We start from the raw sequence: 7,402 nt of genomic DNA, 5'->3' as shown, positions 1-7,402 counted from the left end.
TGAGTTTGACCTATAACTGTAATAAAGGAATTTGGAATTAGATAACCTAAGTTTTTCCATTACTCACTAGTTGAGACTACCTATTAAAAGGGTTTCATATGCTATAATTTTGCTAAAATGAATACTTTCTTGAGCAATAATCATGTTCTCCATGGTCCTTAAAGTACAACTATTGTGCAGGATAGCTTTGTGTTGTGAGAGTGCAAAAAAGAATATCTAAAGTTTATAATTTCTAATATCAATGTTCACAGAAAACTCTGAATTTCTTGGATAAATATTTATTGTACAAAGTCATGCTAAAAGTGACAGTTTTATGAGACTCTTGATCTATGTTCTTAAATAGGATTAATTGTGCTTTAAAATTAATTATAAACGTCTTTTATAAAGGATCAGTTATTGTTCTCATTGAAGTCAATAGACATTTGGCTCCGTATGTCTATAATATTTGATTACAAAACTATTACTAACACTAATATTCAGTTTGTACTACTTGTTTGATTGTTGCATTTGCTTTACATTATTGGTAGATACAGATTTTACAGATAAGGAAAGTTACCAGTGTTACACACCAATATCACAAGTCTTTCTTGTAATAATTCAAAGCTGGACCCAAAACTCCATTAAAAGACTATAATTGACTTCAGTAAATTTTGGATCAAGCCCTCAGAACTTGGGTATTCTCCAATAAGGCCAGTTGTTTCCAAAGAAGTAACCGGTGAAATCAAAGTTCTACATACATCGTGCCATATTCCTGGCCCCATTATTTCTCAATGGTGCAAACGGGACTGCATTTATTGTGAGACTGCATTTATTTTTATGGTCTATTCTCCATATCTGTGGTTCTCATTTAAGATTAGTATCTGGGAAATGTGGATGTGAAGAGGAGAATAGTTCATCCATATAATACTTCTCCCTCAAATTAAATGAGCTGTTTAAGAGTTCAGAGATTTATTTACATTATCTATAGCATTCTCCTGTAGCTTTTTGTACATTTTCTTCACCACATTCTTTCCCACTGCCCTCCCTTGAAAAATTAAGATGTATGTTTTTATCAATCAAATAACAAGCTAAACTTGAAGGCTAGAATGGATGAATAAATAAGCATTTCCCCATCTCTAATTTCTGTGATCCATTAAAAGTGTTTAATTTTCTATAAAATATAAATGATTGACTCCATATTACTTAAGTTCCAGTTCAGAACTGAGAAACCTGGTTCTATTCATGAGGGATCATTTTGACTAATCCTCCAATCTTGAATAGCTTTTGTAGAGAACTGACAACTACTTCTAAGTAGCTACTGGGGAGTACTTCATCATTAGTTACCAGTAGTGGCTGCCTGGGAGTTGTGAATTTTACGTTTATAAACATTTATAAAACAAACTATTTGCAAATCTGATCCATTTTACCTGCCTTATCTGATGTTCATAATCATATATCTTCCCTGCAAGAGCTGATAATATAAACACCGTAAAACTGTATAAGGTTTCCAATAAAAATATGGAGAGCCACAGTGCAGAGCTGATGGCAGAACTAGACAGTTTGCGGTCAAAGATCAGGACACAGCCTTGTGTGCTTATGGAAAGAAATGACATTTACAGTGCTTAGAGAATGGAAAAAATGCAGGTAGTAAGTTAAAACAAATAGAAGCTAAGCATTAGGCTTTCACAATGCTACAGTGCAAGCTGGCCAGCTTATCAGCTTACAACTTTAGCCTCGAAAACCAGATTTTCAGACTCATAAAGATCCTTATCTTTATTACCTATTCATTAAGCGGGCAGTGGGTAGAACTCCAGAGGTCTGTATGGGAAGAGAGAGATACACCCACCTTCCACTAGTTTTGGAGTCACGCCTTAATAAGTGTGAGTAACCCCCTAAACCTTCTTGTCCTCCTTATCAGGGTCACTGTGAAGTTTTCATTGGCAGATGATATGAAAGAATACATTAGTTATAACAAATAGGATGAAAACAGAGAGGATGGAGATGAAGCATTTGCTTGTGATGGCACATAAGGGCAACCTGTATTTTATATACGGTCATTGACTAGTCATTATACCCAGAGGCAGATGAGGCTCTTTAGCTCAAACCAGCAGCTCATCGAGGAGGACAGCTCCAAACACAAATCCTGCAACCATGCCAGCTGCTGATATTGTGGCATCTACTGCACCAGTGCAGCAACAACTGGTTAGAAAAGAAAGTGAGCAAGGCTCTACGCAAACCTCTCTCACTTAAATCCATTCAGAGTGCAGGCTGTTTAATCAACTCATTCAACTCGTTTAGCTCATCTGACCAAATTAATTTAACACTTTCCTGACAGAGAATGCTTCCAGCAGTAGTCATTCACAACTGTACACACAAAAGATAGGACTATGCAGCACTTTAAAGACTAACAAGATGATTTATTAGGCGATGAGTTTTCGTGGGCTAGACCCACTTCCTGAGATCAAATTGTGGAAGAAAATTGGCATGACCATATATACCAAAGGGATACAATCAGAAAAAAGTGAACACATATAAAATAGACAAATCAGATTTTAGAACAGAGGAGGGGTGGGGGGGGGAGGTTAATGTCTCTGAGATAATGATATTAGAGGTGATAATTGGGGAAACTATCTTTGTAATAGGTAAGATAATACATAGGCGGTCTTTGGGTGATGGTGATTCTTCATAGATCTTATCCTGCTGAAGTGACAGAGCAGGCCTTTTTAGGCCAAGTGCAGCTATCCCCAGTCCAGGGAAAGGAGACTGTAAAAAAAAACTAAACACAGACTATCTTTTTCTTTGTCAGGAAAGCTCTCTTGTCTGATTATCTAACTCAACAGTTGAAATAAAGCACAGATTCAAAGACTGACATTTGAGTCATGGGATATCAGAACTCTTATTTACAATGACCAAAAACCAGACTGTAGAATTGACCTTGATGCCAAAACACTGAAGAGGTATGACAGACATTGCTGCCCTCACTGAAACCAGATTCACTGATGAGTCCCACTTTGAAGATGTGAGAACAAGCAACACCTACTACTCTATTGGCAAGGTCAAGAATGAGTCAAACAGTTGGTTTGCTGTATAGTGTAAGATTGCCTGCAAGCTTGACTCATTCCCCAAGGGAATCAATGACTGACTTATGATGTTCTGCGGAAACTTGTCCAAAGATTAATACACCACCGTTATTCGTGACCATATGCCAACAATGACTGGTTTAAATGAGATCAAGCAGGTGTTTTATCAGAATCTCAGCAGCATCATCAAAGGTGTGCCACACCAGAACAAAAACATTGTCCATGGAGATTTTAATGTTCATATGGAAAGTGACTCTGACATGTGGAGCAGGGTGGTAGGTCTTCGTGGCATTGGAAAGTAAAATGCCAATGGCCAACTACTTCCCTTCAAGTGTGATCAGCTCAGTCTCACTGTCACCAACTCAGTCTTAAACAAATCAACAAAAGGAGACAATATGGGTGCATTGTAGGTCAAAAGTGTAGTATATGCTGGACCCCAAGCAGTGCCCAGAGCTGACAGACATGAAGGTAGGAACCCAATAGACTAAAGAAGACTTGTTATAGAGTGGAGAATACAGAGTAAGAAAGAGAGGCAGAAAGACCTGTGACAGTAAAGGGATGATCACCCCTGTACCAGTTTGCCCCTATGAATACAGCAAAAGACAGCACCAGGAGTCAGTTACAGGCAGAAACACCAACACAGGTTTGATGAGAATGTCTGACCAGCTACTGGAGATCATGCTCAACATACACAAATCCTACTGCTTTGACAAGAAATAAGCAAGCCTATGGACCTCCGGGTCAAACATACATTATAAATCCAATTAAGGGTAATGAAGAATGACTGATGAGACCAGAAGGCTGCAGAAAGTAGCTGACAAGCATGACATTAAGGCCTTCTGTGAAGGTCTCTGTACTATGTCTGGCCCAATATTCAATGGAACAGCCCTTTTCCTCACAACATATGATAATTGGCTACTCAGAAAAAAAATGATATTCCCAAACACAGAGCACTTTGGTAGTCTCTTGAACTGTCAATCCACTATGTCCAACTCACTATCAACTCACTCCCAACATCTTGTCCTGGAGGAGTTGTCCATAGATCGCTCTTTAAACAAGATCACTAAGGCCATCATACAGCTATCCATAGGAAATCTTCAGGCCTCCATGGCATTCCACATACTTATTTGGATGTGCCCATCATGTTAGGAAATTCGCCAGACTTTTCAACAATATATGGGACCAGAGTACCATGCCCCAGAAATATAAGGATGATTTCATAGTCCATCTATACAAAAGAAAAGGAAACATATCTAGCTGTGTCAAACATCGCAAAATCTCACTGCTGGGTATAGTGGGGAAGATCCTTGCATGGGTTATCCTTCACATATTTGTTATTCATGTAGTGGACATAGTCTAGCCAAAGTCAAAATGTGGCTTGTGTACTGGCTTTTGCACCCTGGACATGACCTTTACAGGCGGACAAATATAAGCGAAAGCTCATGAACAGAACAAGGATTTATATGTGGTGTACGTTAATTTGACTAAGGCCTTCGACATATGAGGGTCTATGGAAACTTTTTTATACATTTGAAAAGTGCGGAGAGAAGATGACTGTAGCCATCCACTCATTTTGCGAAGACATGATGTTCTGCGCAATGAAGTGTGGAGATTTGAGAAGGCTTTCTTGTCACCAGCAGCACCAAACAAAGATGTGTAATGGCTCCAGTCTTTTTTATCATTGTACATTCAGCTATGCTCTTGTTCACATTCCAGGACTTTGATAGAGGTATACAGATCCAGTTTAGATGGGATTGGGATTTAGTCTTCAGCAACTCAGGCCCATATCAAGTTAATTGGACAGATATTAAGAGAGCTCCTTTTTGCTGCTGATTATTCCCTCATAGCACACACTTGCTAGGAGATTCAGCTTATTCTGGACCGCTTTGCTAGGCTTCAGAATTCTTTGGTTTCATAATCAGCCTGAAAAAGACAGAGATAATGTACTAATCAGCATCACTAGCACCAGGATGCCATCATAACTGACAACACAGCCCTCAGCGTGGTCAGAAAATTCTGCCAATTGGGCAACATACTTTTTAGCAATGCTATATTGGATGATGAGATCATTCAGTGCCTGGCAAAGGGTATTTCTGGAGGGAGCAGGGAGTCTGTCTCAGAACTAAGATAAAATTCTACCATGATATTGCACTCACCTCACTGCTTTAAGGTTTCAAGACATGAATGCTCTTCCACTTTCTCTTTCTAAGATTCATCTGCCACATCAAATGGCAGACTAAGACCTTTATACAGAATCCCTAGTATTAAGACTATGTTCATCAGGACTCAATTTCATTGATACAGACATGTGGTCTTCCTGAAGGTTTCCCATATACTGAAAATGGTGCTGTATATCCACCTGACCATAGGAACCAACTTTAAGAGTCAACCTATTCTTAGATATGAATACACCTTGAAGGCAAGCCTCAAAGCATCCAGGGTGACATTTGAACATGAGAATTGTTGTGCTGAACAGATCCAGATGGAAAAGTTTGGACCCTAATGCCACATCCACTTTTGATGAGTGACGTGAAGTCTCTACGGGAGAAGAGAGCATGTCAAAAGGCTAATGCCTCAAGCCCTTTCCCTCACGAATCACTAAACTTACAAGACATGCAACCACATTTGCCAACCCAAGATTGGACTCATTCCCCATGCCTGTCTCTTTTACATAGAAAAAGACATGCTCTACAGCTCAAATCAGCACATCCAGGGAGCTTATGAGCATAGCTGACTGCTTGCTGTACTAAGGGCAGTAAACTGGCCCACAGCTCCTTACCTTCTAGCGTCTGATTGGAAGAGGAGCAGCAATACCAGAGGCCACTCTAATCTTAGTTCCAGCCATACTAGTAAGCAAGGTATGTAGAGAAATTATTTTCCATCACAAGGAAATTGTGGCCTGAGGATAGGAACATGTGGGTTGTGGAGTCCATGAAATCAGGGCTTTATGTTCACTTGAACTACAAAATGGACCGGTTTGATGTATCATTGACATAAAAATATTTTAAAAACTACTTGCTCAAAGGAGAGAGATGGGTCCAGAAATGTTCCTATAAGGACAAGAAAACATTTTCAGCCTTCTCGTTGATGATCTAATTCTTTTATGTAATCAAGTTAGCTACAGCTACAACCTGAATTATAAAAAAAGCTTAAATACTAATTTCTTTCAATCTTTGGAATACCTGTTATCAACTATTGATCACTGATGCAGTGACACTAAGGTTTTGTGGATTTATTATGTGACGTTTTTCAAGATCTTAAACTAAATGAATGTCCTGTATCCATTTCTGTGCTTTGCACCAGACCTGTAATTTACCAAACTTTAAAAGCAAATTAAATGCAATATTTTGCACTTAAATTCTTCAAATTTGTTTCTACTTGTGCTCAAGAGTTGTCAACTCTTGTAGGATTTAATGTAAAAGGGGATAATATATCCCTTTATTGGGTTTGCACATTGCTTAAAATTTTCAAACCTAGGTGCTTTAAAGTCAGACTGCTAAATCTATACCTAGGAACCTACATAAAAGCATCCTGACTTTTTCAGAAGCACTGAGTTACCCAGAAATCTCATTAAAGTCAATGGAAGTTACTGATATTTGGGAGAAATTCATGAAGGGCTAGTTTTGTTCTTCGTGCAGAACAGGCAGTCATATAGCTGGGAATGCAGAATGTTCAGTGGCCATTTATAGCACAAGCTAATGTGTAGACACAATTATTAATGAGGGACTTTATCAAAATGGAGTCATGTGTAGTGTCTCATTCTTCCCATCATCAGTAAGGCTGTGTCTAGACTGCAGGCTTCTTTCGAAAGAGCCTCTTTCGAAAGCATCTTTCGAAAGAGGCTCTTTCGAAAGAGCGCGTCTAGACTACAATGCGCGGATCGAAAGATCGATCCGCTATTTCGAAAAAGAGCGTCCAGACTGCCGGACGCTCTTTCGAAATTGAAAGCCACCCGGAACTGCTTCTGCCAGGGCATGGGGGCAGCATTTCCTTCCGGGTGCTGCCTGCCTGCCCTTTGCAGAGACGCGTGGTGAGAGGGACACTCCTGAACACCCGTTGCTCTGCTGCTGCAGCTGCCTTTGCTGTCCCTTGAGGAATTTGGCAAGGCATCGCAGTGCTGCTTTGGAGTGCTCAGCTTCCTGGGACACCCCAGCAGCTTTTTTCTTGTGAGGTTTTTCTGCTTGCAGACCCTTATTTGTGGCATGGAGCCAGAGCTGCCCCTGGGCAGGCGAGGGTCCCACACCACCATACTGCAGCTGTTGCTGCATCTTCGTGAGACAATCATGAGGCTCCTTCCCGAGCTGGACCCAGACCAGAGGGACAAGGGGTTCCCCCGTCCGGCA

This window comes from Pelodiscus sinensis, chromosome 2, assembly GCF_049634645.1.
Source record: "Pelodiscus sinensis isolate JC-2024 chromosome 2, ASM4963464v1, whole genome shotgun sequence".
Classification (NCBI taxonomy): Eukaryota; Metazoa; Chordata; order Testudines; family Trionychidae; genus Pelodiscus; species Pelodiscus sinensis.
The sequence above is the reverse complement of the archived record's forward strand: the minus strand, read 5'-3'. Positions refer to the sequence as shown.